This window comes from Bombus pascuorum, chromosome 1 (genome assembly GCF_905332965.1).
Source record: "Bombus pascuorum chromosome 1, iyBomPasc1.1, whole genome shotgun sequence".
Classification (NCBI taxonomy): Eukaryota; Metazoa; Arthropoda; class Insecta; order Hymenoptera; family Apidae; genus Bombus; species Bombus pascuorum.
In genome coordinates this window covers 33,433,102-33,456,341 of record NC_083488.1, presented here as the reverse complement: position 1 = coordinate 33,456,341, position 23,240 = coordinate 33,433,102, and the positions used below count along the sequence as shown (strand labels likewise).

The 23,240-nt window shown below is 38.1% G+C and overlaps 1 protein-coding gene across 4 annotated transcripts in view; it reads left to right on the top strand.

The window, feature by feature from the left end:
* LOC132911460 (protein O-mannosyl-transferase TMTC1-like) overlaps positions 1–23,240 on the top strand; it is a 292,210-nt gene that overhangs the window by 105,917 nt on the left and 163,053 nt on the right. Inside the window, exon 1 of one of the 4 annotated variants that reach the window (XM_060968112.1) lies at positions 1,734–2,019. The exons of the other annotated variants lie outside the window; for them this stretch is intronic. The gene's annotated coding sequence lies outside the window, so the exon portion shown is untranslated. Of the gene's footprint in view, positions 1–1,733; positions 2,020–23,240 lie in introns of those variants that run through there. 4 annotated transcript variants of the gene reach the window in all.

The window sequence follows — 23,240 nt, the reverse complement described above, 5'->3', positions numbered from 1 at the left end:
TGTTATAGACTTACAATTGCATAGATGGAAATTTCTCCCTTGACACGCTATAATCTCTTCTATAATTAAAAACAGCTGATCGCTTAACAATTTTTAGGAATGGAGAAGTCTACTATGCGATATATTTTATTTCTATTATTTTATTATATCCGCGTTTCATACGTGTTTGCATGAAATTGCGCTTACAGTAGGAACATATAGTAACGTTATCCTGTGAATTAATTAATTCAGAATTGGATACAATGTAGCTAAATTTCCCATTAATTGCTTTTTCATAGCCACCCTAATGAATTCATTCAACTAGATATGAGATTTATATCCTGTTACATTAAACGCAAATTGCGTAACGCTATTAAGTAAAGAAATGGCGCGACATAAAAAGGCAACGCGTGTCTTGAAATGCTAATATCGAGAATAAAAGGGAATATTTAACTTGGCTACACTGCTCTATTGAAATTATAAGGAAGAGAGTCGTTTATGATCTCATTCACGATCGGAGAAGTACGCTCGAATAATTATTTAATCTCGCGTGTCATATAATTCGAATCTTCAATCTCAATTATCAATTATTAGAATCACGGTCATTCGATTCCAATAATTTTTTTCCTCAACGTATAAAATTAAACGTACCGAATTTTCTAATGCCATCAAACGTGCTCGCTATCAAAATACTTTACCATTTGTGAACATTTTATACACTAACGGAGATAAAAGAAACTTTTCAAATTAATTCTCTGTTAGCAAACTGAACAAGCATATTTATATCCACGTTTACCGTTTTTACCATTTTATACTTTCAAGGAATCTAAAAAATTTCTGGAGTACTATAGTTTTTATTACGGTATACAATAAATTTTTAAATGAAATGTTCCAGAAGTTTTCAAGAAAAATAAAATTCGCCTGGAAGAAATTCACGAGCGAAATCTCGTCAGGTTGCCTACGGAGGGTTAAGCATCAAACTCTATTGAATTCAGCCATCGATGCTATAAAAATACAGCTGAGCATATAAATCAGCTTTTTCGTTTTACAAAACAACAAGCACTTACGACCTTTTCAAAAATGCCATAAGAGTTACGATCGCTCGATGAAGGCCAAGAATGGTAGAAGTCTTTCATTTCAGGAAGCTTTCCATCGTGAATGGAAGTTGTCGTCGAACTATTGCCAGCCCTTTCAGCAACGGTTCGTATTTCACCATTTCCTCGCAGCGACGTCTCATCGATGCTGCGCCATCTACGCACGCGATAGAAACAACGCGCGAACAGAACATACGCCGCGGAATGTTGGACGCTTCGACTGATTGCAACTTTACAGCCTCTGACTCGATAAAATTCACGTCATAAAGTTAAGGCAGCAAGGGTAAAAAAAGGAAGGGAAGAGCACGGAGAAACGGATCAGAGGAACGAGAGAGAGAGAGAGAGAGAGAGAGAGAGAGAGAGAGAGAGAGAGGAAGGGAGCGTGAGAGGGGGAAATTTAAAGCGCATCGCGTATGCATACGCTCGTAAATCCGCGGTAGGTGCGTGCACTTCGGCTTTATGAGTCGTGGCTTGATTGTAAAACCAGCGTTAAATCAGAAGCGCGTGATACTTTCGTGTCGTTGCGAATGGAAACTGAATAATCACGGGTTACCCGAGTGCCTTTGCGCGGCGAATGTCGAATGAGTAGTATCTATTGCGAAGAACGGTCGTAGACAATATGCACACCGCTCGAAGCTGTTTATATCGATGCCTTGTTTATTTTGCTGCGCCACCTATATCTTCCAAAGACGCCATTCGCTCTGCGCAATGAAGAGTGTGCGTTCAAAATTCGCTCGTCTCGCACACGTTGACGCGTGTTTCGTGTGTTTTACGTGGTTTTATAGATACTCTATTCGTCAGAACACGCATTTGACCGACAAGCAGCTTTTAAGATACGAATATGTGACGCGAAGATGGTTTTGCGAAGAAACTTGACCTGTGCAGTGTGTATTACGTTTGACAGACGACGATGAGCTTCGTTGTTTTTCTACCGAGCAGTGCTTGGGTAAGTTTTTTTTCATTTCGATTGATTCAATTGAGAACGAGAAAAGTATAATATTTCATACTAGTTTTATCTACTTTCGTATATGACTTTAGGCTGCGACAGCTTGCAGGTTACCATAATAGGGTTAGGTATCGAGTTAGGTTAGTAATATCGTATTAAAAGCGCTAAGGAACAATATTGTTTTTTCGATTTCGAAATGCAAACAGTTAACGCTAGTGATTCTAAATTAATTAATTATATGATGTTTTAAATCGAGTCAGATATTTCATTCTTATATGCCACTACAAATTATAACCTCTTAAATTATCAATCATTCGTTTTGCGTCGACATTATCGTAATCGTTTGTAATCGATAAATAAACAATCAACGATTTGTATAAATTACAACGAATAAATAGCAATGATCTCATAGAAAAATTGTAAATTGGTAAATTAGCGTGCAATTATTTCAAGTCAACGTTATCTTAACTGTTTCTAATTGATAAATAATTAATAAACTACCTATATAAATCATCATTTTATACGAACAAATAACAACGACTTAAGAGAAGCAACTAATCTTGCTACACAAACAAAGTACACGAAAAAGGATCAGAATCATCAAAACGTGAATCACGAAAAACTAAAACTAAAAATTGTTTCACGCACTCCGCGGTAATTAAGAAAGGAGAGAAGTGTACATTGCCCGAGGAAACTTCCACGAACATTACTCAACGCGTCTCCTCTTTCATTCTCTTTTCACCGCACTCGCAAATACAGGACTCGTGCACCGGCAAGAAAAGAATGATTAAAGCCCGAACATTTCCTCCGCTTTCGAGACTAACCAAAGAATAGCGTTCTCAAAAGCAGTGTAAGCAATCTCGTCCGTGCCGTAAATTCCGTTCAATTTATCGCGGTGGCCGTGGGCTGGCGCTTTCTAACGCGATACTCGTTGCTCCCGGGGTGTTTCTTATTTTTCACGGGCCGCGACCTTTCCGCCAATAAACAACCAAATTTCCATTACACCGGTGGAAACAACTACGAAAACGGGTAGGAAGGATATAAAGCGCGAAGCGAAAAACCGTGAGCCTGGATAACGGTAAGGCAGAGAGTTCTAATTTCGTTCGCTGGCTCATTGTTCGTTATCATCGCGCACTTCTTCTTCCGCTGGAAAATGCGAGATAGTTCGAACGTCGTGTTTAATGCCGGGGGTCCCGGGAGAAAACCGGGAACGTAATTAATCTCGGCTCCACGAGCAGCCGCCGGTCTCGTGCAGTTTCGTGCAGCACCCTGCCGTTACAACTGTAACGATCGTGGCCTGAAACGAGCGCATCCTGCGCTTCACGCCTCCACGAAACAACCGGTAGCCCGAAGCTACCGCGTTCGTACGGCCCTTTCGTGCACCGTTCTCAACCGAGAAGACCGGATCAGCTCCTCGTAAACTGTCTCTCCTTTCTTTCTGCGGCTGATTGTGTCGATAAAAAGAGCTACGATTAATTCTTTCGGCGTGATAAGTAGCTGGTGCTTTCTCAGACGTATGTATTATACGATTCTTCTTCCTTCTTCGTGCTTATCGAGGTCGCGTGGATCGAACGTACGACGAACAGCGTTATTATGCGTGGCGGAATTGCTCCATGATCATAGAAATTGTATAATTCTAATTGTTGGATGATTTTGGAAATTGGACAATTTTAGAAATTAATGTCAGTTTCTCCGTTCTCCTTCCGAGTGAGATTGTATTTAAAAGGTCTTGTGGGTAGGGATCGTAGGATCGAGTGCAACCACAAAGCAGTATGTATAGTGGATAATGAGAAAGTTTATGTCTGTAACTTCTCTTGAGTTATCTTTATAACTTGGTTTTTCATGAAACTATTGCATTTAACGGAATTATTCTTTGATGATTTTATTTTCTATTTGGTTAAGAAATAATTCGAACATCTTAAAATGATCCTTGAAAGAAATCTTTTATTTATTACAGATCATAATTTATAGTTCGATATTGAAAATTTGTGATGTCGCGCGTCTAACTTCTGAAGAATAGAACGATCTAAGTAGGTTAGGTTATCCTATTCTTGTTATCTGCTACACGTTCTACGATTTTGGACTTTAAAGTTTTCTCGAAAAGTTGGTACAGCTGGTACCGCAAATAAAGATTTATCGGACTGATACGGTTATCTAGGCACTTCAGAAGAAAAAGGTGCAAGAACGAATGTAGGGATAGAATATGTAGGTATAAAAAGAACCAATGGAACCATCTTGCCGGACCAGAACTCGAATCTTTGAATAGTGCAACCTTCCAACTTATTGAGTTATCTGATCCGTCAGCACATTTTGCCTCCGCTTTATTCTCATATGCATTCTACGTTGTCATTCGAATAAATGTGTGATGATCCTAAAATTTCTAAAGAACAAAATCCTCTTCCTGTGTCAAGAATCTACTATCGGTACAAAAGGATCAGCATGTTTTATTAAAATTATGGTGCTCACTTTTTGAAGAGTTTAACTTTAATCACGTACTCGTGAAAACAAAAAGCGTAATCGATCGGTTGGATTTCTAAAAAGCTCAAGCAACATTCACTAATACTGCTATAGAATACTCCATATACTTCTGAATATTATATGAATAAAATTTATCATAATTAATTGAATTTAATCAAGTAATCATAATTAATTTAATCAAATTAACTTAATCGAAAAATAATTCCAACCTCATCGCTCTTTTCGATTAAACTTTCGGTAACTGTTCATCGCACTCGCGTCGAAAGAGTTACAAATACTTAGGATCGAATAATTTGACCATCATACAATTACAGTCCTGTCGAAGCATTTTCCCGTTAATTGTTTACACGCCGCGCGAATACCAAATTAACTTGGCGACAGTGTGTGGTTTCCGCGGCGACCGCGATCATAGCAGTCGGACGAGCTCGAATAGATTTCGCTGATGCAATTGTTCGTAGGCACGAAATATATCTATAGAAAATTTGCAGGCTCGTTAACGTTTAATATTGAGAATTATTGGTCTGGCCGGAAACCGTTGAATAGGACCCTGCTCATTCATGCTCGCCGTTCGTCGAACACATTGTTGTGTAATTAGTTTTAACTTCGTTAAAGAGCTATACCCGCTGCTTTATTTCCCACGAATTTACCTGCGTAGTAGGTAATTATTGGTAATGAAGGCCGGGAAAACAATGAGTGGCTATAAAGGAATTTTTGTTTTCTCTGACATCTGTTTTTAAATACGCAACTTCAAATTGAACGTGATCGATATTTCACCAACTTTTAATACGTTTTCCCTATGTGTATGCTAAGTGCTTATAAATTTTCAATGTCAAATACGACTCGATCGATTTTTATATATAATATAAATTAATATTAAAAGTTGGGGAATTATAATTTTATCGTATGGGTGGGTACATTAGGTAATTATACGTGTTCGTTGTTATCGACTTTTTCATTATAATAAAATATTCGATAAAAGAGACGAGAAACAATCGTTGCGGTTAAACGATAAGCGTACAACTATCAGCTTTCATTCAACAGCACATTTTCCAAAGGTTGAGGCTTTCCTCCTTCGTAATAACGTCCCTCTTTACGAATTGAAATCTCACGATGCGTCCGATTCAACGTGGAAACAATAAGCGCTCGAATGCTGTCGATATCATGAAAAGCGAATTGTGATTATTTCACAATGAACGATGTTTCATTCGATTTATGTCATTTTTTCTTCAATTGTACACGACCGCGCGTACACGTTTCCCCCTGACAGCAAATATTACATGAATAATCAAGTTCGTGAAGTATGATGGGGCTTTTAAAATCGACCGTTTTCGGTCGAATCATGCATGAAACACGTCGAATCGAAAAGAGAGGCGGGTTGGAAAAAATAGAACGAACGTGACGTTTCTTTAACGCTTATTCTTCATTACTTACGGTGAATTTAACGTGGGTACGCAACAGAGCATTCTGACATAAAAAAAAAGATATAAAAAGTATAAAGAGCGTTTTACACACTTTTTTCGAGTCGTAATTTCTTCGATAAAAATGTATCTGGGTTAAGCACGGAGGACCGTTTTATATCTTTATCCTCCAACGTGCCGTAACATCAGAAATTTTATCACCGATTGTTCTTCTTCGGCTTAATCTGCATAATTAATGTAGTTTCATCTTCTTGCCTTGTAGTCGTATCACATTATGGTGCGTTTTATTTCGATTCAGTTACTTTTTCCCTGTGAAACGAAATAACGGCAATGACGTGTTAAATAATTTAAACTGTCGCTTTCAAATAAATCCTTTTCGTATTCTGCTATGCTAAAAGTACGTTAAATTTTGAAATACATATTGCACTTTATGTTTCATTTATTGATAATGACAGTATTGGGTATTGATGAATTTCATTGAATTACATTTCATTATTTCAATTTTCAATTAAGAGCGATTTAAATATGTCCAATTTATTTCTCATATTTTAATATTTAAAACCTTACTTTCACTGCAAACAAATGTGATTTCAATTCTCTAAATAATAATATTCTGCGATACATTTATTAAAATTCAATGATAAAAACCGGAATTTTAAATATCAAAGTAAATTTCAACAATTAAAAATTCGTTTGCGAACGAAACTTTGCAACAACTAGCCAAACACGTTCACCTCTCAAGTATTTCACAAACATGCGGGAAAAAGAACCACTGCAAAACTTTCGCGCACTACGAAAAAGTTTACGTAGGAATAAAAAATGCGATGGTATCAGCTTCTCTGCGAAATGTTCCATAATATATCAATTCGAACTAAGAAGCAACTACCCATTGAGTAACAGCATTCAATCAACATTTTGCAACTCGACGTACAATAGGAAATTATTATGGCAACACTATGCGAGAAGCTATTCGTAGGATAGTACAGAGTCTGGTAATTATCGTTATTTACCTTTTTGCCACGCCGCATCGGTCGTAGTCTGCTCCTTAACGAGGCATGTCACGAGAACACGTTCGATCGCAGGGTTAATTTGGACGCAATGAAACCAAAGCCCGGGGCATTCTACGATTGCATCTCGATACGATCGTTATAGGATGAGCTCTATGTCGGATTTTCGCTTAGCGATATCAGGCCTACCTCCGACGCCATTGATCAGTGGCATCGTTCCAAATTACCCTTTAAACATCCATTCGCCGACGCGGAATTGTTCACTTTTCTCGATCGGTCGATCAGTTTTTACGTGCCGGCATTGCAGACGCGACTGACGTGTAATTTCTCTTGACATTTCGCCCCGATTTCCGGCTGCATCCGTGCCGCGAAAAAAAAAGTAACAACGAGAGTTCGTCCAAGTTCTACTGCATGAAACACAATAGCGCATACTTTCTGTCTCTCCCTCTGTCTTTCTTTCTCTTTCTACGAAACCCTCTTTCCTCGACAGCACTTTCAATCCGTTTGATTGAACGAAATTCGGATCGACGTGGAGACAGGCTAGAAAAACTCATTTTTGATGCTTGGCTCGAAGAACCGATGGAAGGGAATTTTCGAAAAAAAAAGGGCGCGCGGATAGTCCCGATGCAAAAATCATGATCGGCCGGCGAGACTTGCAGCAATTTGTTGGACGCATATATGGGACGAGGAACACGAAAACCGTGACGAGAGAATATTTTTGAAAATATTGCCGCTATAGGAAAATGTTATTGGACGGTACCGAAGTGCCTTAAGCGATACATTTTTTGTTTTATTTTAAAGGGAAAATTCAGTTTCCTACGGGTGAAGGTTTTAATGGAAAATTCGAAATCATTGTGGTTTCTGTTACCTGTAACATAATCCTGTATTTTGCAATTTATAAGATTATCGATTAATGAACCGTTAATGGTGATACATAATTTATATATCAAATCAAATTTATCTTAGTATTTTTATACTTAGTATATGTATAATTTTTATATTCCACTACTGTTGCGTACGTCGAAGAGGAATAGACAGTTTTTTATCCATTAGCGCTTCTATCAATACGCGAAAGCTCCATCGAAGTAATTTAGTGTGTTTAGAACAGTCATTGTTCTTTCATCCAGTTAAAAGATAATTATATTTTATAAATTAATCAAATTTCTACGGCCCTCTAACGATATAAAAATCTATAACGTCAGCGTAATGTGTATGACTGCGTGGCAACGATATTTCTTCAAAGCTACTAAAATTTCCGAACATACCGCCATATATTCCATTTATCGAATACTCTCATTGAAACGTAATGAATGTGGAATTCTTCAATTTAGCAAGTAACGTTTCTGACACGAATTCTTTGAAACTGCAATTGCATCGGTATTTCTAGCGAACGAAGATTATCGATCAATCGTCGCTTTAACACACTGTTATTTGTTTAATTTTCGTACAGATCGGTCTCCATAATGCGATATGGGGCGAAACGTTGCAAAGCGTAGTACCTGTAATTTCTACAGTGGGTCGGATAGTGACGGTAATGCATAATGATTATGAGGTATTACGTACGAACATTGTGCGCGCTCTCGTTGGAAGGTCCTTCATCATGTTCGACATGGACACGCCATATTTTCCAATACACAATCTGTGAAAGGAATGAAGCACGTTCGTTGATATATGGTGCCACTCAAGGCGTATAAGCGGCAGTAATTCACGGTATTATCTGATCTGGATGCGTGGCTATGTGAAAGCGGATAGCGCTCGCGCCAGAGTAACAACAGGAGGGTGGCGGAAACCACGTTGAACGTGAAAGGGGTGACGATGATGAGAGAAAAAGAGAGAGGGAGAGAGGGAAGGAAAAGAAAAAGTTAACGAAGAGAAATGATCATCCATGGCGATGGCTTACCAAAGATCGGCACTGTATTGATTTGATCGAAACGGTTTCTCTTTGTTTTACAAGATTATCCCTGAATTGATGTCTTGCCGCACAAGCTCCGATAAAATACGGTTTTCGCCTATAGTATTTTACTCATACAGACTTTTCTTCGTAATCTACTATTGTGTAGATACATTGTGCGAGAAAAATTGTTAGATTTTATACGTTTGAATGATTTCAAGATTAAAAATAAAATTTATCTACGCAGACGTATTTGGCGAGCTATTCTTCTTTCCTTTCTTATCTCTTACAAATTAACTTTGAATCTTTCGGCCATTTCTCAGGAAATAAAGTTTTATTAATATAATACCGAAACCGATTTGTTTGATGTCAATACCGATATAATACCAAGTATAATTTTTTAAATTATTATATTTCTTGATAGAGTTTTTAATATTTTTTGGAAATTTCGGTTTTTTGTTTCTCCACTTTTGCAAAATATATGTATGCTTAGCATGTAGTTTCAAGTACGTGTGTTTATGTATATATATCTTCATTTGTTAAAAGATTCTATATAAATGCGTAATACATTCTTAGAGTTCAATCGACAATATCGCAAGATTTTCTCAGCGCCTGACAAATTTCGTCAAATTCTTTCATCCACAAGTACCATTGTTCTTATAATGAAATTCACGACTACTTTCCCTCTGCCATTTATTTCGTACCCGCCCATTCGTTCCATTATTACCGTCGTTGAGGGTTTTTATTCCTTGGTTCTTGCCTCGTCCCCGTTCCTTCGGCACCGGAGTTTATATTTTTCATAATTAATTGGCCAGGCCGGAGACTTCTAAACAATGGTTAAAGTCCCTTCGTGATTTTCGTGATTTTCGCGATTCAAGAAATAATGAGGCGTATTCATCATCTCGCGGAAACGTCGCGGATAAAATGTGTGGTTTGTTACAGTATATAGTTACTGTGTGGCACGAATTCACGAATTTATTCACCCAATTTTCAATTTCATTCATTCTATTTCGTCCAATTAAAAAATTAGAGCGAGATCAAGAAGTCTTTAACGAAACCGTTTTTAGAGGAAACGATATGAATTGTGTCATTAACGGTTATAAAGAGTAATTATACAAAGTACAAGTAAGGTACCTTCATTAAGAGAAATAAAAAAAATGTGAAAGAGAGGTTGAATAAGAAATAATTAATGCACGACGCTTCATAAAAAGTAGGAAGAATTTAAAATATGGTATTCGTAAATTTCAATTACTTTTAAGTTGAACTTTTGTTAAAATTTTCGAGTAAACTTTGACGAAACGATGTAAAATAAAAATGAATATTTTTGAAAAATCCACGGTATAAAAAATATTTTTAAAAAGTCTTCTTTTCGAACGTTCTCTAACGCACGTTTTCCAAATAAAACTCGCTTACCACCATTGGCACGATCAAATACGAACGTAATATTACGTTTGAAGTTGAAAAAATCTGAAATGGAATCCTTTATGTCCAAATGATACGATATCGTAGTGTATATACGTATCCTATCGTTCGTTATCTATCTACGATATCGCAATATTTTCATTTGTTCGGAACAGTTTCTACGAGCACGTGTCGGCACATCGAAATGCTATTAAACACAGTTCATACTGATGGAAGAAAGATCGAAGTCGCTGAATGTTAGTGATATATATCATCGTACGCTTTCTCGTTGATACGTGACTGGAAGCAGGGGAAGCTGGCTGGGTTTCTTAAATCACTGAAGCACCGCCAGAGAATAGTAACCGGTATCTTTGCTGGTAGTACCATATTCCGTGCACGATTTACCCAGAATCGGAATGTCTGGTGATCGTGTCCTGCGGTTGAGGACGATTTCTCCAGTGAATGTAAGAGACTAAAGGGGCAGAGAAAAGAGTTGGAGAGGTGACTCGATTTCCATTACTTACAATTATTGATTTAGACGAAATCAGTCAGAGACGTGAAGAGAAACCGGAGTAGTTAACAAAAAAGTTGAAGTATCTCAATGACGTTCTCTATTATTATTATTATTATTATTATTATTATTATTTCTGAAATAACGATTCATTTTTTTTTTTTAGTAATTTACACTTATAACTTGGTGATTCCATAAAAAAGACAGGAACTGTTGCTTCTGATTATTAATTCATCGTTAATTTTTACACTTTGGTAAAATTCCAATCGTGTTGCTACAAGTTGATCAAAATACCTGGATACTGACGAACGACAGTATATTACGACAGTGACTTTAAAAATTAATGGAACGTTTATAACTTGCAAGACACAAGACATTAGACTTTTGTTTCTAATTTTGTATTTGTAACTTAGAATTTTGAAATTTTTATTCGATAATGTTTCTTTTCTTCACGTTTGCTGCATTTTACGTTTATTTTCCAATGCTAGGTAGTTTGGAATTAAATGCGTTTTAATATTTCATGACATAGATTCTAAGAACGAAATATCTCGAATCATGTTCGACAATGATGGTAGTGGAAACACAGCCATAAATCTCGGCTTCCCGCGTCTGAATACTCTTCGCGTTGTATTCATGCGTCTTTTGTCTGATCAAGCGTCGTCATATATCACTTCCTTGTCCTCTGCTGCACTATATTTTGCTTATCTGAATCGATACATAAAACAAGCACCTTTTTGTTATAAAACAAACACGATGTCTCCTCTTTCTCGATTTTTGTATATAAATATTCCTTCTGCCACATTGTATCAAGAATATTTTTCGAAATATGGAAAGCTGATTATCTATGACGTGTCTTTATGAAAATATATACCTTGAATTAGGTCAACTGTCAGTTTCTCAAGTATTGTCAAAACTTCTCTTTCGAGTAGATCCATAGAGACAGAATTCTACTTGTTTGCTCAGGCACGACCCTATTCTATTTGTTTTACCAGACACGAACCGATACTACTACTTTCGTGCCCGTTCGTATACGGTGTAATTCTACTTGGCTATCCATGCACGATTCCATTATATTGGTTTAGCTTGGTATTGGAACGCAAACTTTTGCCATAAATACTCGAAGACAAAAATAAATTGTGCCACTCTAAACACACGATATTCACGACTCTATCCTCGCTCTATCTAAATTTTTACCCAAGTTAACGTCTCGAAGATTCGTTCGAAATTCGCTCAACAAGTATACATTTCGTTCTAACGATTTGAAATTTTTTATCTCGCATTTATGTTCCCCTATTCTGTTAGAAACAAATTATTTCAAAGATCGTTTACTATGAATTATCAGACAGTTACCTGTAAAACTTGAAACGTTTGATCAAACTCATCCTACGGTTCGTTGACGTGATTTAAAACACGCTCCTTGTCTTTCATTTTTCTCGAAAGTTTTGAAACGAGTTCGTCTCGCTCTACCATGTCGTGTAAAACATTACTCCTGTACATAAGGCTTCATTATTGAAACACGGATACGTAGTGACGGGACGTCAAGAAGGTGTCAGGAATAATCACGCCTCGTTGCTCCGGCGAGAAACTTTTCTCGTCCTTGATGCATGCACGTTGCACGGTTCGGCAGGTGAACAGTCAAAGTGCTAATGCATGACGGAAGAGTTGGAATAAGTATCGATCGGCCGCAGTGGTCGAATAGCAGTTACCGGCGAGCATGGTCAAACAGTAGTAGTAATAGAACCGGTCGTGGTTAGCCAGTAGTAAGAGGGTAGTTGCGGTCAGACAGTTAGTATCAGGTCTCGCTGCGGTTTGTCGTGAATAACAGTTTTAGTTCATCATATTGTATTCTTGCTTTGGAAATGTCAGCGGTTACAAATCGGTTCACGCTGCAACGCCCTGGGGAAAATTAACGTAGGTATACCAATGGGGGGAAAAAATGAACGTCGGGGAACGTTTCTACGCCTGTAATAAAACTTACGTGTTAATAAAATTTACAGGCCGCCTTCCTGGAAGAAGGTAAAAAGAATAACTAGGGGTGGGGGGTTAGGTTATAACGAAGGAAACGAAATATTTACTTGGCAGGCAGTTGCGGTCGAGTTTGTAGAAACCTCGCTATCTTCATCTTTAGGGCGTGTAACGAGATATTTCGCTGTAATTTGTAGAATTCTTTTTTATCCGCGTGTGTGCTTGTTCGTTATGTAACGAGATTCTGCGTTGTGTTGTGAAATTACTGTGCATGGTAAAATTAGTTTATTCTTGGAATTAATATTTTAACGAATTCTAGAGGAGCTTTAATTGAAAGTTTTAAGGATTTTAGATACTTTGATTGGATTATTGACAGAAGATTATCGATATTTTGTCATATTTAATAAAGAAATTTTATAAAATATTATAAGTAAAATAATTCAGAATGCTGTATGAAATATACAGTTGTTCGCGAAAATAGCGATACGGAAATTTCAAAATATTTTGTATAACACGCACAATATACCTACGCATAAAGATTCTCCGCGGTAGGTCTTTATATACCTTCGTGTACCGTTTTGCTTCATAGTCGCCTCGTCTAATATCGTACAGTAGTGACAAATGGAGCCTGCAACGAAGTACTGTATTACAAATTACCACAATTACCTTCTTAGGAGGAAAAAACAGCAGCTTACGTGACACTAAAATTCGCGATGCCACTTTACACGACCTTTTATCGTCCTTCTTCCCCGTCTTAGTAACTGAAAATATTTACAACTCGAAGAAATTGCGTGACTCAGCTTGTTTATCAACCGTAGAAACGTAGAACGTTTCCGAGCCGTCTTAACAATACCCCGCGTAGGTTTCAACCGGTCCGCGTCAAGATGTAAACACGTTCGAGTTTCCGGGTGGGCACGGTAATTTAATCAACTTCTTAACGGTATTCTGGACGTTTTAATATTTCACGGAAAACTATCCAACTGGAGTTCTCCTTTGCTCGCCCTGGTGAAAGTATGTAAGCGTCGTTTGTCAACAAGTAACGGCTTCGTGGCACGAACCACGGAAGTTAGGCTGGCTTGGCTTGCCGTGCGTTTAAGAGGATGTCAGGTTGAAACAAAGCCGATTAAGCGCTTAAGACCGAATCGGTTGAATGCCTAATTACGCTGTGAATGGCGTTCAAGTAGATTCCTCTCGCTGGCAATGCTACAACTTTCCTCTCTTCCCATCCCTTTTCCTGCCTTTCTCCTTCTCTTCCCTTTCTTTCACTGTCCACCTCTATTGTTCCCCTTGGGCTCTACTTGCTTAGCTTCTTATCGAATACAACTGAAATTCCTGCTTTACCTCGTCCGAATCACTTCGACGTATCGATCTCTCTGTATATATAGGCAATCTGTATAAAACCATACAATTGGGATCCTAAGTCTATAACTTTTTAACTTGGGAAACAAATTATGTAACCGAAATCGTATTTATTAAATGTCTTCGTAATGAGCGTAGAATAACTGAAATAGGATTCGAAAATTTAATAAACCCAATACTGGAGTTAACGAGGAAGCTGTTCTTCTTTCGATTTTGGCCCATAGGCTTGGTAAAACCGTATATATTGCGTTGGCAACTAAGCGATTGCGGATTTTGTCAATACCACCTAATGACAAAATCCGCAATCACTTAATTGCCAGCCCAGTAATATACGAAATTGCTCGTAATCTAAACAAACGACGGTAATATTGAAAATCATCCGATCTATAGCCAGTGTATTTTATTCAAATTGCTTACACCATATTGCTCGTGACGATGTATGCAAAAGTCATTTTCGTTATTATCTTTTCCGGATTTATTTGCTTTAGCGTTTCCTGCGTCAACAGCTTTTCCTAAACGTTATTGCCAAGGATCGAACGATAGTTTGGAAATAGCGGAGATGATAATACAGTCTTTTATATGCCGATTTTACCCCATATTCCTTCCTCTAATTTATCTGATCGTCAAAATACTGTTTATAATACTTTTGAGGACCGTGGAAAGTAAGATCGCGACACAAACTTACCATTTGGAACGCAAGAAACTTAATAATTCACTGCAGTGTGCATGTTTCGTAATATTGTAGGATCTTATACTACAATCAATTTATTTACAACGAATGGATTGTACAGATGTTGATTAAACAGGAAACGATGGTCGTTTAACGCGAACTAAATACAACAACGTGCTATAATTAAGACAATTAAATAGTTAATTTGCAACTCTCGTCACCATGGACCCAACGCTCTCTCTCACGCGGACCACACTCTCTCCACAACGCAACTCGCACTGTCCGACTTCTCGATTCACACTTTCTGGCTTCTCCACTGACACTGACTGTTAATTCGTCGTTCTCCCTTAGCATCCCTTTGTCTTTCGTCTTAGCCCCACCACGTACGTGTTCCGCAACCGCTCGTGGCCAGGGTCGCTTAGGCCCTTTCCACGAAACTATTCGATTGAAGGATCGACGACACGTTAATGGCTCTGTTGGCACTTGGGCTTTCTCGCGACACGGTTTATGGTTCACCCGATATCTCTTAGGCCTTTCGTCCACGATACTACGATATGATCTTATTTAACAACTTTGTTGAAGTGATCGTCACTTCTGAGAAAACTCTACATCTGGTCTTCGGTTTCTCAAGCGCTAAGGTCGTCGATAGCGCGTAGACAAAAGAATGCGTCGAGGAAAGACCATAAGCGGTACACGTGCGACGTTGGTTTCGGCGGTTCTTTCAGTCTCAGGGTAACGTTGTTAGCGAAAGGATCTGGATCGGCTTACATTGTATTTCACATTTTGTACTTTATTATTCACAATATATATACTTTCAATACCTTGCAGTTTGCCCACGCATTTCTTTAATTCCATCCGCTGAATAACCTTAACAAACTTTAATACGGTGAAAATTAGTTGCCAAATAACCACTGATTTATAAACTGCTTTTAGAGATAAACGTAACATATGGTTTTACTCCGGTATACGGTTTTGTATAGTTTTTTGTACTGGTAAACTTGATTACTTCCGATCTGTGAAATCGATAATGAACATTAGATCAATCCGAGACGCGTTATAGTGCATATTGCGATAGCTGCGTAATAGCTTGTCTTGTTTTACGAGACTATGTATGTAGGACGTGATCGATCACGTTTGTCATTTCTAGTGTGATTTCCATTGTTTTGCGGATAATTGGTCGTTGTACCGAATTGCCATAATATCCTGGTATATATACATATATATGTACAATATATATATAGACTTTATAATGTATGAATTCTGTGTACATACAGAACTTTGTATTATATGACGTAATATGATTCTATATGGTGACGATTTTACCTTTCAATTTGGCCCGATTTAATATTGAATTACTCTTTACTAGCGAGTTCAATAATATCCATGCAATTTCCAGTTTCTCCATATTCTAGATTTGTAATGTTGTATAATACCGTTTAATAAAACTTAACCTGTGATAGATAATATTTCATTAATAGTACAATTTCATATATACTCTTTATAAATGTTTGAACGTTTTGTTTGAAGATTTCCTTTCGACTTTATTCTTAATTTGTTCGAGACCTATAACTTGAACGTTGAATCTGCTGGTACTTCTTCCCAGAGCACTTAAGGTTGAGATATTTGCAAAGATTTACCGAACTTCTACTGTCGTGGATATTCATGGACATTTATATCTTTTAAAATTGTTGAAGTGATCGCCACTTCTAAGAAAACTCTACATCTGGTCTTCGGACATAAAAGATATAACTTAGAAAGAACGAAGCTGGCACCCCGCTGGGGGTGGCCACCCACAAGCTATATTTATTTTTGTTTTATTTTTTTTCTTCACCAACAAAATATAACACTTTACCAAATCTCCATAAGGACAAATTGTAAAATAGCCAAAATAAAATAAAAAAAAATCTGGTCTTCGGTTTTCTCAAGCGCTAAGGTCATCGATAGCGCATAGACAAAAAAGAATGCGTCGATGACAGACCATAAGCGGTACACGTACGACGTTGGCTTCAGGGTTCTTTTAATCTCAGGGTAACATTGCTAGCGTGAGGATCTGGACCAGCTTACATTGTATTCCACACTTTGTACTTTAATATTCACAATATATATATACTTACAATACCTTACAATTTACCCACGCGTTTCTTTAATTCCACATACACCGAATAACCTTAGCAAAAATAAAATAGAAGAATTGTTCCTAGGTAAATATTAAAATGACTACTTTACTTTGCGTATTTTGTATATTTCTACATATTTTAGGAATTTCACACATTTAAAGTCTAGTTACAGTGTAACGACCAGTCAATCTACGGATTGTAGCTATAAAAGTAGCTAGGTTAGACACATTATTTGTGGAATTAAGTATCTAATTCCTAAGATAGTCGAATTTTTAGAATCTTCGTTTCGGTGTGCGGGTTCTTCGGTTTCCGGAGGAAAATGCAGCGTGTCAATCGATCTCTGATGAATCCATACGTACAGTTACGGTACAATACAGTTGTAATAGTAGCGAAATATCAGAATGCATTGTCTTGAATGTCGCGCGAGCTTCGAGTCTAAAAATTCTGCAATGCCTGACCGTAAAAGCCTCGAATCTAATAAAATACTCGTTTACCCTAAAATGAATCGATCTGTAGAAATTCAAATTGTAATTTGAGAAACCATTCGGCCACTATGAATAATTGTGACAAAGTACGCTCATCTCGAATATGTCAAAGAAGTCTTCAAAATCTTTTTCGAAATTTTCTTATAAAATAAACAGCTTCGTATCTCTGATTGTGAAACATTTAACTATGAAAAACTGTCGTATTGAGCGATTCCCTAATATTTAAACACGAACAATGTAAATTCCATTCGTTCCATCGAGATGGAGTCCATTTAGCGATCCACGGGGAAACCGAATCCGTGTAAACAATCAAGCGAAACCAAAGGAAGCGGAGAATCTGGAGCAGTGTAGCGCTTCGCACAACAAGACCGGAGACTCGTGCGTCACAGCTAGGAAGCCCTTTAAGTGCAAACAGGAAGATCCTAAATATGCAACCCTCATACCCTTTATGGTGCGAGTGCCAGTGCATTCTCGCGCCTTGTGAAACGAGATTGCGTCTCGGAAATGTTTCGGAATGTTGGTTGGTCTCCGTTTGCTAAATACATATGGACGCCGGAAATAAGGATATCCGTTTGCGAATACATGGCTGGGTGTCGTTGTACCCTCAAGAATCTACTGTCCCAGAAGAACTTTTATTCATGGAATATCTTATGTTGAAAGCGATCCGCTTGATCTACAATTGGATCTCCTTCGTTGCAACGACGAAAATAGTCGTGTTAACTGTGCAAACGTGCTTTAGATTTATATTCTAATACGACATTTGCTGACGATACAGCCTTATTAGTCTCACACTCAGACCAGATAATTGCCTCCTCTACTCTCCAGTGAGGCCTCGACTCTATGGAAGAGTGGTCCCACAAATGGCGCTTCAAGGTCAACGAAAACAAATCCAGCCGCGTAACTTACACGCTACGAAAACAAACTTGCCCACAGGTGACGATAAACAACATACCTATTCTAGATAAAGAGTCAGTCAGATATCTGGGCATGACTCCGGACAGAAGATCAACATGGAAACAACATATCTTAGATAAAACCAAACAACTCAGAGCAAAATTTAAAAAATTCTACTGGCTCATCGGCCGACGTTCCAACTTTAACGCGCAAAGTAAAATTACACTGTACAAGGCCATATTAAAACCTGTTTGGACCTATGGAATCCAACTATGGGGAACAGCAAGTAATTCCAACATAGAAATTCTCCAACGATTCCAATCGAAAATCTTAAGATCCCTAATAGACGCTCCTTGGTACGTTACCAACGAAACGATGCATCACGACCTCGAGATACCCACAGTCAAAGAAGAAATATCAAAATTCAGCAATAGACACAGCACAAGAGTTAACAACTACCAAACCCTCTAATTACTCAACTACTCGACACGTCGGAACAGATCCGCAGGCTAAAAAGTCATTACACCCTAGACCTAAGCACTAGATTCATATAGAATCAAACATACTATGTCATAGTACAACGTCAGATAAATTTACTTAAAATTCTCTAACGAGAATTGATTGTAAAATAGACGCAAATTATACGCTAATAAACATCACATACATAATTATAGATGTAACATCGTCGCTCATAGGCTCGCTCGATCGACCACTGTGAATATGATTGGAAACTTTCTTTCAAGTTTTCACGATCGTTCTTGTCGAGGTTATTAGATGTGTGAACAAAAGAATGCATGGATAAATAGTAAGGTAGAAAATATATCTTAATACAGTAATGTAAATAGAAGTAGGAATATAATTTGAGCTGGTCCAGATCCGCACGCTAGCAGTGTTACCCTATAACCGAAAGCCCCGAAGCCATCGTCACCTGTCTACAGTTTATGGTTTGCCTACGACCCAGTCTTTTGTCTACACGCTGTCGATGGCTTCGGTGCTTGAGAAAACTAAAAAGATCAGATGTAGAATTTTCTTAGAAGTGGTGACCACTTCAACAATCCTTATTCGTATTTTGTAGTTTCTTGGACCCTCTGTTTCTCCGCTACATATTTGATATTTTATTTGCTAAATCACTGTGTCATGAAAATTAATCTGATATAACTATTTTCTTTAATGACATAAAGAGCATATCTTTTTGTTGTACTCTTTTTACGATTGAAGGTACAAGGAAAGTATAAGGAAATAAAAATTTAGAGTTTTCTCAGGAACGAATGATGCGTGGTTGAGGGTATTTGTATTTTACTTAGAGAGGCATCTGTATTCTACTTGGCTTGAAATATCGTTTTAAATTTCAAACAAGGCATCTTCGACCGTTCCATGGAGAAATATATTTTCAACCGTGTGAGTCGTGTACAATGTAAATTATAAACAAAGCGATAAGAATACGTGAAGGTTCCTTCATTCGGTGACTCGTATTTCATCGATTTCGATCTGTAGTGGATGACGAGACTAGTTATTGGTTAAATTAATAACGAGACGAGTTAATTTAATTAACTATATTTACAGATATCTTAAAATGTAGAATACAAAGTTAATCGCAAGCGTTGCTCTCTTGATGATATTCGTTATAAGATTGCGCGATACTGCGGTACTGATACTAATTGTTATGCTGATTCGCTAGACTGATTTGTTATACTTATTCGCTCGACTGACTGACTTCCGGAGAACATGGTCGTCTATTTATACTGGTCGAGGGGGTACCGGAAGGTTTGAACTTGTCGTCAATTGTAGATTACACGTAGCAACGAAATTGCTTTGTCCAGAGATTGTTTATTACATTATGTGCGTCGTACAGTGTTAATCATCTGTGGCAAAACAACTATGTGAGGCATCTTCGTATCGAAACGTCCTAAGACGCATATACCGCTACAGATCTAAGACTTGAGCGAGACGCACGAGCCGAGTCAGTCCGCAACCAGCCGCCAGCTGATTCGACTACGATTAAGGAACGAAGTGCAGTTTCAAAGAACAGTTGCACAGAGGCAGTTAACGTTTTATTAATTCATATAAAGTAGTTCACTGTATAGTTTTGCCTTGTCGCGTGTTCACTTGATACGGACTTTCATTGGATCATAATATAATAAAGAAATTCAAGGCTTGGCTTGCATCGGTATAATCTTGAATGGCTGGAATATCCGGCCAACATCGAAACTTACTTGGAAACCTACTTTCTTACGAGTTGGGAAATTATCGAGTGGATTGATTTTGAAGAATTGACAACAAGTTGAATCTCGATGTGAAACGCGAGGTGTGCTGAATAATACAGTTTAAGGAGTTCAGGTTGGAAAGGAAATTAGAATTTATACAATAACGTTAAATATCATAAAGGTTAATCCTTGACATTATCCATTTAAAATTCAGAACCCTTCTTAATACTCTTAAATTTTGCGCTTGCATATCTGTGAATTTTTAAACTCTTTTCAAGTTGTATTAAGCACTAATATTTATGCAGTAACTACTAAAAGTTTCCGGCCAGAATGTAGCTCTACTTCAGCTTAAATTATGCAAAACCTGAAAAACTCTTTGCGATATTTTATAAGATTACACCGGTGTGATAGATTTTCATTTTTAGAAATTCTTTATCTCAACGATATAGTGAAATTATACTTCGCGCAACTACTCTACTATAACGTTACTTTCATTCTTTGATTAAATATCAACATATAATACAGAAGTTTATCAATGTAATACTAACGCTTTAGGGTTGCTATATTTTATTAGATGAACTCGCCATTTATCTCCATAGAACTTTGGCATCTCGGATTGAAATAACAATTCTTCACCTCGAATCCGCGCCACATATTACACCGCTTCGTAGCAAGATCAGTTGGATCAAGATCGTCCATCGACGTCTCATAAAATTCGCAGTAAAATCTGCGTACGAACGTGCAACTGACACTTCCTAGTTCTTTGGTTGATCCAGAGCCAAGGAGATGACAGGATACGCCTCCAGCCGAGCAGGATCCTTGACACCTGGAACGAGGCCAATCTCCGGTCCGCCAGGAGCGTCGAACTTATGCCGTCGGCAGAGTTTCAAAATTATTACTCGACCGCGTCAGCAGCTACCGTGTTTGTTTTCGTCCTGATGCTGGTACCCTGTCTCACCTATTTTCCATCCTCGTTCGTTCTTCGCCCACAATTTTCTCTTTCAGCCGCCTGTCGCGCTTTCTTTTTTGGTCTTTACGCTGTGTCGTTTTTCTTTGCGTTTCTTCGTAACTGGAATCGAAGCGTTTGCAATGAAAAGCGGCAATTTAAATATTGAAATTATATTTGTTGGAAGAGAAAGAAAGTATTAAGTGATTAAGTGATTAAGTAGAAGAATTTTAACACTAAATGTATGACAAGATAAGATTGAAAATGAAAACACCTGTTATATTCAGAGATGACAAATTTTTCAAAATAATTGAGAAGTTAAGTTGACGATGAAGTTTTGTAGATGCCAAGGACGCGGTTAATGAGAAAAACGATATAATTTTTGAAGGGAATGAAAGAACGCGTTTAGTTAATAAATAAAACAAGCGATTGTGGTAACATGGGATTGATCGACAACGTATTAAAGTCCCTTCCCCATAAAAATTAGAAAATGTGATTTATGTTCTTCTGCTATAGCGTTTAAGAGTGGCAAATGATTTGATTTTGGAGCGATGGTTGATTTTATTGCATTTTGAGTTGCTTCTTACAATAGCACCTACTTCGATCGTGCAGGACGAGCATTTCCACTGCAGCAGATAAAGTATTCGATGATCAATGGTCATGGAAGGAAACGCGTGGTATAGAGAGTTGGGAAGTTTCACAGGGTACTTTCATTAGAAACGAAACACGTGGCGCGAGGAACACCGGCGACACAGCAAGAAAAGCAGCGAGCAAGAGAGAAATTGTACACCGGTTGCGGTGAATGGACGAAGCAGAGCGAATAGATGTATGGAGTGTTTTCTACAATCCGATTATCTTGGTCGACTTAAGCGGATTTCCGTGAAAACTTCGCCATGGCTGCGCCGTCAAATCCTCTGTAGTTATAAACGGGAAGACTGCTGCGCTCATTGTTTTCCGATTTCTCGAGTGGTCAGCTGATGGTAGGGTATTGACAGAAACAACTAGATGAATTGCATACCGAAGATAAGGTTTTGTATTTATGTCGAGAGAGATTTTACTGGAACGTAAGCGTACAGGGTGCGCCGTTAGAATTCGGACAGAATTCAATTTGTAGTTCCCACCATATTAGAATTCAGATGTTTGTGCTGATTGACTCTGAAGTTAGTTAAATATGTCAATAAGTCTTCTATAACCTCAAAATGACAGAACTCGTTAAGCAAAACCCGGAATACGATAGAAGAGCGGCGATTATAGAAAGTCTTCGCGCCGGGAGAACGCCGGTCGAAATTATAAAATTCGGAGGAACGACCGTTGGCTGGCCCACAATCTCGAAGATGTTCCTGTTGTGGGCAAAACCAAATTTCCAGCAAGTGTTCACGTTTTGAGCGTTGTCTCAAGTGAGGGCGACGTCATGCCTCCGCACTTCTTCCAAAAAGGCGAAAGAATCACAAAGGAGGTTTATTTGGAGGTCCTGAAGACAGTAATAAAGCCGTGGATGGAAATTACGGCTTCTGGAAGGCCGTATTTATTTCAACAAGATGGCGCACCTGCTCACACAAGTCATCTTGTTCAAAATTGGCTCTCTGACAATGTGGACATGTTTTGGTCGAAAGATTTCTGGCCTCCTAACAGTCCCGACCTAAACCCATTGGACTATTACGTGTGGGGCGTTATCGAGAGACAAACTAATAAATGCAGGCACCCCAACGTCAACTCCCTACGAGCTGCTATCGAGTCAGAATTCGCGACAATTAAACGCGACCAGTTGAAGTCAGCGTGCTCGCGCTTTAGAGCAAGAATAGAGCAGGTCATAGAGGCAGAGGGTGGTTACATAGAATAAAAGTTCTCAGCAAGGACCCTTTAAATGAGATATAA